The following is a 9,100-nucleotide window of genomic DNA, read 5'->3' on the forward strand; positions in this document are numbered from 1 at the left end:
CAATTCAACTTTAATTCAAAACCATCGGCGATGGGCCATACAGATACACACTACAGAAAATAAAAAATGTCAGTGCAGCTAACGGCGCTCTGAACTTTCGGGGGTCGGCCAGCACTTCAAATACTAACGATCACTTAGGTGAGACAGGCAGTCGGCCCAACCGTTCTCGATCCGACGACAACCCAACCAACAGACAGTCAACGGACCCACCGACAAGGTAACTTGCGCTCCACTCGACCAGCACACAACCGGGAGTTCAATGCAAAACGTAAAAAGGCACGGACGCCCACAACCAAGCATACATTAAGCTGTCGAACTACACACCGTGCTGGACAGCGACAACGCGGTGAGGAAAGGACACTGCCTCAATTTACGTCAACGGTCAGGGCAGATAACCGGAACGTTAACGGCCACAAGGCAGAAAATTCCGCTGGTGCATTTCAATTGCAAATAACCAAATACAGACTCCACCAGACAGTGGCTAAACCTTCGCCACACACGTCGTTGCTCGCGGGAACGACCCAACAGCCAGCAACGAGAACCAGACGGCACAATGGGAACAGTCTTGAATTGCTGATAAATTAAATCCAAACTCAACCTTCGTGTCCAGGGTCGGTGAGCCGCAGACCTCGTAGCAATGGGAACAGCCCCACACACTCCGACACTGCTTAGAGACCGCCAGTGGGCCCGGCCAAGATATCCTCGCTGCTCCACGCCAACCGACCGAGTCCCACATATCAGCATGGAGACAGCACTAAAATAAGTGAGCAGTTGACATCACGAGCTACACAGTTTCATGAGCACTTGCACGAAGGACTCGGCAATACTAATGGCAACGACTGTGCAATAACAAGGACGAATCACGAGTCGGCACACGCAGGCAACCCATAAGCGATCGCCGGCCAACATACACGACGTCCGACCAGACGACCGACCGACGACCAACCAAGGTGGTCCGCACTCAGGTGGTACGTATCGGCAACCGTCGGGCGAGTCATGGCTGTCCGGACCTCACTGCAGCCGCGCCCCGACTGAACTTCTGTCGTGTCCTAAGTCAAACACTGCCAGGTCCGAACTGCACTGCTAGCACCTCCCAACTCACTGGCAGATCCGAAGTAGCTCTGAACACATGAAAACAGGGAAGTAATAGCAGTCTGCAAATACGCCAGGGCTTATATCGATGCCGCTCACGGGCAGGCAACTCGGTGACACCAGTAATTGAAATTAACATAACGAGGTGGTAGTACAGAAAAAACAGGATGTCAAATGAGATGTGGCACAAACACGAGAAATGAATGGCTCAGACAGTAAGAAGATAAAAACATTGTTTCTAATAAAGTAAAAATATTGTGTTCACAATAACTAGAAAATATCTCTCTGAAATTGACGTGTGTGAATAGCGACTGAAAATGTAAGCGCATATAAACATCAAGGAAAACACAATAACATTCTATTTCTGATTGATGTAGTGAAGTTCTCTAAATGTGATCTGGTTTGCATATGAGAGGGCTGTCGAGTCGTTTTACAAATAACCTACAATGTTCTTTTGCCAACGGCCTTGCCGCAGTGGTAATACCGGTTCCCCTCAGATCACCCAAGTTAAACGCTGACGGGCTGGGCTAGCACTTGGATGGGTGACCATCCGGTCGGCCGAGCGCTGTTGGCAAGCGGGGCGCCCTCAGCCCTTGTGAGGCAAACTGAGGAGCCACTTGATTGAGAAGTAGCGGCTCCGGTCCCGTAAACTGGCATACGGCCGGGAGAGCGGTGTGCTGACCGTATGTCCCTCCATAACACTATACAGTGACGCCTATGGGCTCAGAATGACACTCCCTCAGAGTGGTTGGTGAGTCACGTCGGCCATAAAAAACCCTTTTCAATCTATCCCAGGCATGTTCCAAAGGGTTCATGTCTCGAGAACATGCTGGCCACTCTGGCCGAGTGATGTCGTTATCCTGAAGGAAGACATTCACGAGATGTGCGCGATGAAGGCGCGAATTGTGGTCCATTAAGACGAATGCCTCGCCAATATGCAGCCGATATGGTTGCACTATGCCGGAGGATGGCATTCACGTATCGTACAGGCGTTACGGGCCTTCCATGACCACCAGCAACATACGTCGGCCCCACATAATGCCAACCCAAAACATGTGATTTCTGTAGTCTCGGAATCGAAAAGTTACACCAGCGTTGACGGACTGTTGAAATTGTGAAGGAGAACATACCGTTGACAACTAAGGTCTCTCTTATGTGTATCCGTCCAAAGCTCGGTCTTAACACCGTGCTAGTTGTAGCTTGGTACAGCAGTTTACTAACTAGCGTCTAACGAGCAAATAATATTCAACAAAACAAATACGACGCTTGATTAGGAACTCAGGGTGTGTCAGCGAAGACAAACTACCGCACATATATCCAAACCGAGTAAATGCGTGAATTTGAGGTTTTCGCCAAGTTATAGCAGAATGTGTGGTGAGTTTTCTGACATGTATAGCTACAAAACTGTGACAGCGACCTTGTATTGCAACTCTACAGTTTCTTCTGTGGCCTGTGTGGAATCTGATGAAACAATAACAATGAAACATCCCCTCAGAAAAATTATGAAAGATTGTGCTGGTAAACTTCTACGTTATTTGATACAAAGACGGCTGAGTAAAACTGAACGTACTCAGACATTTCTCTCTTTACTTATTCTGATCATCACTAAACTGACACACAACATTTTTTAGCGCAACGCAATCTGACTTTCAATAATCCCTACAAAAGAATGGCCCTAACTAACAATAACCTATACCTTTCATGAATCACTTACGAAAATCTTCGTTACTCGAACTACTGCAATGCAGCGAGCGCCAATACTGCCAGCTAAATAAAACATTCTAACTACTGAAGGCACTAACTGCTGATAGTTATAGTTAGCAAATGAAAGATTTTGATAGAAAACAAACAATGTATTTACCTTAATAATATTCAAAAGTCATCATATATACATCTATCAATTCATGACATCCATCTTTACAAATTTCGTTTTTCTGGCGGACACACGTCCGGATCGCCCGCTTATAGTAACCTCTCAAAACTCTTTCATCTCTCTCCCCACATCTGGCCGGCCGGAGTGGCTGAGCGGTTCTAGGCGCTACAGTCTGGAACCGCGCGACCGCTACGGTCGCAGGTTTGAATCCTACCTCTGGCATGAATGTGTGTTATGTCCTTAGGGTAGGTAGGTTTAAGTAGTTCTAAGTTCTAGGGGGCTGATGACCTCAGAAGTTGTCCTATAGTGCTCAGAGCCATTTGAACCATCTCTCCACATCCACAACTGCTGGCGGCTCACCTCCAACTGCGCAACCCTACGCGCTGTTCACATCCTACTGCCCAACACTACAATAGCGAATATTCCAACAATGCCAACCAGCCACAGACTGCACACAGCACAGGCAGTGATTTTCATACAGAGCGCTACGTGTCGTTACCAACATAAAAACCTAAACAGCCTACTTACAACAACAGCACCAGTAAACACACTGCCCCGCCGTGAGGAGAAGACGAGAGGTCCCACAAATACCTGGCCTGCTGTACTAAAAAGAAACAAATACCTGAGTTTGCCTGTGCGCCTTACGTTGAGGACTTTGTGATCTGCTGATGTAGCGGACACGCAGCCGATCACCCAACTCTATTCACACTTTATTCTACACGGCACTGAAAGAAAAGGGGTAGATAAGCAATGCTGTTGTGCTCTGCCAGATATCCTAATTACGAGAAACACACTTTAAAAAATATTTCAAGAAGCCTGTAAATTAGAACAGGAAGTGATGAAAGATGCGCAACTTATATTTTAGCAAAGTTAACACGCCATTCACCGGTCACTGCGAAGCAGCTCTAACCTACGAGTTACATCAGCCTGCGAATACGACTCTCTCACTGTGTCAACAGCAAAAGGGCAATGAGTTTCAGAATTGGTTACAGTTCTCCGAATGGTGTCTACGACAAAGTATTGCGGTGTTTATATGCTAGATCTTGGTTACAGGTAAAACGTCATCTACAAACCCTGGGCGAATTGGTGTTGTACACAATGTAGCCTACAACTGGTCAGTTGAAAGTTTACCCTGGTCGACAGATGTGGCCTTTCTGAGGAGGAGATTTCTTTAACCTCATATATATATATATATATATATATATATATATATATATATATATATATATATGAGGTGGGAGGCAAATTTCAAATTTCAAATGGGAACGCCCATATTTTATTGTAGAACCAGATTCTACATAAAAAACTACATACATTTTGTCTTAAACATTTGTTTTGATCCTTGGTAGTCGGCGCTGTAATTCAAGAAAATCCATGTTCTCATTTTTGCATGGAAAATGGTTACGGATAAATAAAAAATACTTATTTCCTTCGTAAATTGTGATTCGCTAAGACTAAAACTCTCCCTCTCTCCCCATAGGGTGCGGTTTGAGAGAGGGGTTTTGTTTTACCACGAAACAAACAAAACTTATCCAAATCTGCGGAAAAAATTAATATTTGGGTCAACATTTATAAAACTCTAATTCCTCTCTCTCTCAGACCCCACACTATGGGGAGAGAGAGATAGTTTTGGTTTTAGCGAATCAAAATTTACGAAGTAGATAAGTATTTTCTATTTATCCGTGACCATTTCCTACGCAAAAATAAGAACATGGGTGCTCTTGCATTCCAGCGCCAACTACCAAGAACCATAACAAATGTTTAAGACAAAATGTACGTAGTTTTTTATGTAGAATCTGATTCTGCAATAAGAAATAGGAGTTTCCATTTGAAAATTTTAACTTGCCCCCCGCCCCACCCCCAGGGGCTGGGGTGGCGGGCTAGTTGTCTAGTTGTAGTACCGGCAGATGTCCCCCTCGAAAATAACAAAATTTTGATTCTACACATTTCTTCGTGTGAAGCTTATTTTTCGAGTTATTCTCGTTTGTCAACTTAAAATACACTCCTGGAAATTGAAATAAGAACACCGTGAATTCATTGTCCCAGGAAGGGGAAACTTTATTGACACATTCCTGGGGTCAGATACATCACATGATCACACTGACAGAACCACAGGCACATAGACACAGGCAACAGAGCATGCACAATGTCGGCACTAGTACAGTGTATATCCACCTTTCGCAGCAATGCAGGCTGCTATTCTCCCATGGAGACGATCGTAGAGATGCTGGATGTAGTCCTGTGGAACGGCTTGCCATGCCATTTCCACCTGGCGCCTCAGTTGGACCAGCGTTCGTGCTGGACGTGCAGACCGCGTGAGACGACCCTTCATCCAGTCCCAAACATGCTCAATGGGGGACAGATCCGGAGATCTTGCTGGCCAGGGTAGTTGACTTACACCTTCTAGAGCACGTTGGGTGGCACGGGATACATGCGGACATGCATTGTCCTGTTGGAACAGCAAGTTCCCTTGCCGGTCTAGGAATGGTAGAACGATGGGTTCGATGACGGTTTGGATGTACCGTGCACTATTCAGTGTCCCTTCGACGATCACCAGTGGTGTACGGCCAGTGAAGGAGATCGCTCCCCACACCATGATGCCGGGTGTTGGCCCTGTGTGCCTCGGTCGTATGCAGTCCTGATTGTGGCGCTCACCTGCACGGCGCCAAACACGCATACGACCATCATTGGCACCAAGGCAGAAGCGACTCTCATCGCTGAAGACGACACGTCTCCATTCGTCCCTCCATTCACGCCTGTCGCGACACCACTGGAGGCGGGCTGCACGATGTTGGGGCGTGAGCGGAAGACGGCCTAACGGTGTGCGGGACCGTAGCCCAGCTTCATGGAGACGGTTGCGAATGGTCCTCGCCGATACCCCAGGAGCAACAGTGTCCCTAATTTGCTGGGAAGTGGCGGTGCGGTCCCCTACGGCACTGCGTAGGATCCTACGGTCTTGGCGTGCATCCGTGCGTCGCTGCGGTCCGGTCCCAGGTCGACGGGCACGTGCACCTTCCGCCGACCACTGGCGACAACATCGATGTACTGTGGAGACCTCACGCCTCACGTGTTGAGCAATTCGGCGGTACGTCCACCCGGCCTCCCGCATGCCCACTATACGCCCTCGCTCAAAGTCCGTCAACTGCACATACGGTTCACGTCCACGCTGTCGCGGCATGCTACCAGTGTTAAAGACTGCGATAGAGCTCCGTATGCCACGGCAAACTGGCTGACACTGACGGCGGCGGTGCACAAATGCTGCGCAGCTAGCGCTATTCGACGGCCAACACCGCGGTTCCTGGTGTGTCCGCTGTGCCGTGCGTGTGATCATTGCTTGTACAGCCCTCTCGCAGTGCCCGGAGCAAGTATGGTGGGTCTGACACACCGGTGTCAATGTGTTCTTTTTTCCATTTCCAGGAGTATATATATATATATATATATATATATATATATATATATATATATATATATATATGGAGTTTTCGGCCGGATAAAAAAACGCACGTTCTACAGTTTCTAACAGATGTAAGGACACAGTTACTAGATTACTTCCCTCTAGCCATAAAGCAATGAAGAATACTCCTCACTACCTACATGGATAATCGTAGTACTTTGAAAAATAATATGTGAAGGGTGGATATACACATTTTGTAAGTGCCAAATGTCAAATTTTTCCGAAGAATCAATACACTGACCAGGTGCGAGCAGGATTCGAGTGGTCAGTGCTCTGTAAAAACTTCATTATGTATACAGACAGTGCATCCATTCCAGGAAGAGACATTCTCGACGATTTTTGTCTGTTATCAACATTCATACTGGCCATATATCGGTCAAGTTTGAAGTCAGACAACAAATAAAAAAGAAATATTTTTTCTGTGATATAATTACAAATTGACAGTTTTCGGATTTTTCACTTTACTTGTCCTTTGAAACATTGCTTCTTGTCAAGTTTAATTATCCTAGGACAACGGGAAGTCCACTACAGGTTTTGATGAGTGAGCATGAGAGTGTCAAAATGTTGTTGTTGTTGTTGTGGTCCTCAGTCATGAGACTGGTTTGATGCAGCTCTCCATGCTACTCTATCCTGTACAAGCTTCTTCGTCTCCCAGTACCTATTGCAGCCTACATCCTTCTGAATCTGCTTAGTGTATTCATCTCTTGGTCTCCCTCTACGATTTTTACCCTCCACGCTGCCCCCCAGTACTAAACTGGTGATCCCTTGATGCCTCAGAATATGTCCTACCAACCGATCCCTTCTTCTAGTCAAGTTGTGCCACAAATTCCTCTTCTCCCCAATTCTGTTCAATACCTCCTCATTAGTTATGTGATCTACCCATCTAATGTTCAGCATTCTCCTGTAGCATCACATTTCAAAAGTTTCTATTCTCTTCTTGTCTAAACTATTTATTGCCCATGTTTCACTTCCATACATGGCTACACTCCATACAAATACTTTCAGAAATGACTTCCTGACACTTAAATCAATACTCGATGTTAACAAATTACTCTTCTCCAGAAACGCTTTGCTTACCATTGCCAGTTTACATTTTATATCCTCTCTACTTCCACCGTCATCAGTTGTTTTCCTCCCCAAATAGCAAAACTCCTTTACTACTTTAAGTTTCTCATTTCCTAATCTAATTCCCTCAGCATCACCCGACTTAATTCGACTACATTCCATTATCCTCGTTTTGCTTTTGTTGATGTTCATCTTATACCCTTCTTTCAAGACACTATCCATTCTGTTCAACTGCTCTTCCAAGTCCTTTGCTGTTTCTGACAGAATTACAGTGTCATCGGCAAAGCTCAAAGTTTTTATTTCTTCTCCATGGATCTCAATTCCTACTCGGAATGTTTTTTTGTTTCCTTTACTGCTTGCTCAGTATACAGATTGAATAGCATCGGGGAGAGGCTACAGCCCTGTCTCACTCCCTTCCCAACCACTGCTTCACTTTCATCCCCCTCGACTCTTATAACTGCCTTCTGGTTTCTGTACAAATTGTAAATGGCCTTTCACTCCCTGTATTTTACCCCTGCCACCTTCAGAATTAGAAAGAGAGTATTCCAGTCAACATTGTCAAAAGCTTTCTCTAAGTCTACAAATGCTAGAAACGTAGGTTTGCCTTTCCTTAATCTTTCTTCTAAGATAAGTCGCAGGGTCAGTATTGCCTCACGTGTTCCAACATTTCTACGGAATCCAAACTGATCTTCCCCAAGGTCGGCTTCTACCAGTTTTTCCATTCGTCTGTAAAGAATTCGCGTTAGTATTTTGCAGCTGTGACTTATTAAACTGATAGTTCGGTAATTTTCACATCTGTCAACACCTGCTTTCTTTGGGATTGGAATTATTATATTCGGCTTGACGTCTGTGGTAATTACGCCAGATGGTAGAGTTTTGTCAGGACTGGCTCTCCCAAGGCTGTCAGTTGTTCTAATGGAATGTTGTCTACTCCTGGGGCCTTGTTCGACTTAGGTCTTTCAGTGCTCTGTCAAACTCTTCACGCAGTATCATAGCTCCCATTTCATCTTCATCTACACCCTCTTCCATTTCCATAATATTACCTTCAAGGGCATCGCCCCTGTATAGTCCCTCTATATATTCCTTCCACCTTTCTGCTTTCCCTTCTTTGCTTAGAAATGGGTTTCCATCTGAGCTCTTGATATTTATACAAGTGGTTCTCTTTTCTCGAAAGGTCTCTTTAATTTTCCTGAAGGCAGTATCTATCTTACCCCTCGTGAGATAAGCCTCTACATTCTTTTATTTGTCCTCTAGCCATCCCTGCTTAGCCATTTTGCTCTTCCTGTCGATCTCATTTTTGAGACGTTTGTATTCCTTTTTGCCTGCTGCACTTACTGCATTTTTGTATTTTCTCCTTTTATCAATTAAATTCAGTATCTCTTCTGTTACCCAAGGATTTCTACTAGCTCTCGTCTTTTTACCTACTTGATCCTCTGCTGCCTTCACTACTTCATCCCTCAGAGCTACACATTCTTCTTCTACTGTACTTCTTCCCCCCATTCCTATCAATTGTTCCCTTATGCTCTCCCTGAAACTCTGTACAATCTCTGGTTCTTTCAGTTTATCCAGGTCCCATCTCCTCAAATTCTCACCTTTTTGCTGTTTCTCCAGTTTTA

The 9,100-nt window shown here is 45.3% G+C and overlaps 1 pseudogene; it reads left to right on the forward strand.

Moving 5' to 3' along the window:
* Positions 1-1,548: 1,548 nt before the first annotated feature.
* LOC124551416 lies at positions 1,549-1,666 on the forward strand (annotated as a pseudogene).
* The last annotated feature ends 7,434 nt before the right edge of the window (positions 1,667-9,100 follow it).

This window comes from Schistocerca americana, chromosome 9 (assembly GCF_021461395.2).
Source record: "Schistocerca americana isolate TAMUIC-IGC-003095 chromosome 9, iqSchAmer2.1, whole genome shotgun sequence".
Taxonomy (NCBI): domain Eukaryota; kingdom Metazoa; phylum Arthropoda; class Insecta; order Orthoptera; family Acrididae; genus Schistocerca; species Schistocerca americana.